Genomic DNA, 1,116 nt, shown 5'->3' with positions numbered 1-1,116 from the left:
ACACGTCAAAAAAATCTATAGTTCTTTTATTTTCAGATTACTATTGTTCAAATGCTGTATAGGATAATTTTTTATGGATAATGATATCGATATTTGTCTTAGCTTTAGCTGTCATAGCAAAATACCATAGACTGGGTGGACTAAACAATAGACATGTAGTTTTTCACAGTTTTAGGGGCTAGCAGTCCAAAATTAGGCTGCAAATTTGGTTTATAGTGAGGGCCCTCTTCCTGGTTTGTAAATGGCTGCCTTGCTGAGTCTTCTTGAGAAAGAGGGTGATCTCTCTGGTGTCTCTTGTTATAAGGGCACTAATTTTGTCATGGTAGTCCCACCCTCATGATCTCATCTAAACCTAATTTCCAAAGGTGTCATTTCCAAATACCATTACACTGGGGGCTAGGACTTCAATATTTATATTTGGGAGAGACAAAAACATTTAGTCTATACCAATATTTACAATCAGTTTTACAGTATGTTACATAAATGTAGGCTTATTGCTATTTTAATTAATTCTACTTCCAGAAATCATTGCTACATTTGCTTATAGTATGGCCTTGCCAATGTGAACAAATAAGATTGACTTATCCTTTGGCTTTTTCTTATTTATCTTTCAGAGATTCCTTTCCATAAGTTCTATGAGTGCTATTTATGAGTCATTATTTGAGAATATTTCCTGGTTGCCATCCATATGGACAACAATTTAATTTGGTTTGGTGTAAGATTCTTCAAACATACATCTTCCCTAAATGTGTTCATTTATTCATTGTCTCTTGGCTTGTACTGTTGCAAAAAAAAAAAAAAAAAAAAAAACTTAATCTAATCCGATTTATGTGTGAAATTTAACCTTCATTTTCTTTTTTGTTTTTTGTTTTTTGTTTTTTTTTATTATACTTTAGGGTTTTAGGGTCCATGTGCACAATGTGCAGGTTTGTTACATATGTATCCATGTGCCATGTTGATTTCCTGCACCCATTAACTCGTCATTTAGCATTAGGTGTATCTCCTAATGCTGTCCCTCCCCCCTCCCCCCACCCCACAACAGTCCCCGGAGTGTGGTGTTCCCCTTCCTGTGTCCATGAGTTCTCATTGTTCAGTTCCCACCTATGAGTGAGAACA

Source organism: Hylobates moloch, unplaced genomic scaffold, assembly GCF_009828535.3.
Source record: "Hylobates moloch isolate HMO894 unplaced genomic scaffold, HMol_V3 SCAFFOLD_15, whole genome shotgun sequence".
NCBI lineage: Eukaryota > Metazoa > Chordata > Mammalia > Primates > Hylobatidae > Hylobates > Hylobates moloch.
The sequence above is the reverse complement of the archived record's forward strand: the minus strand, read 5'-3'. Positions refer to the sequence as shown.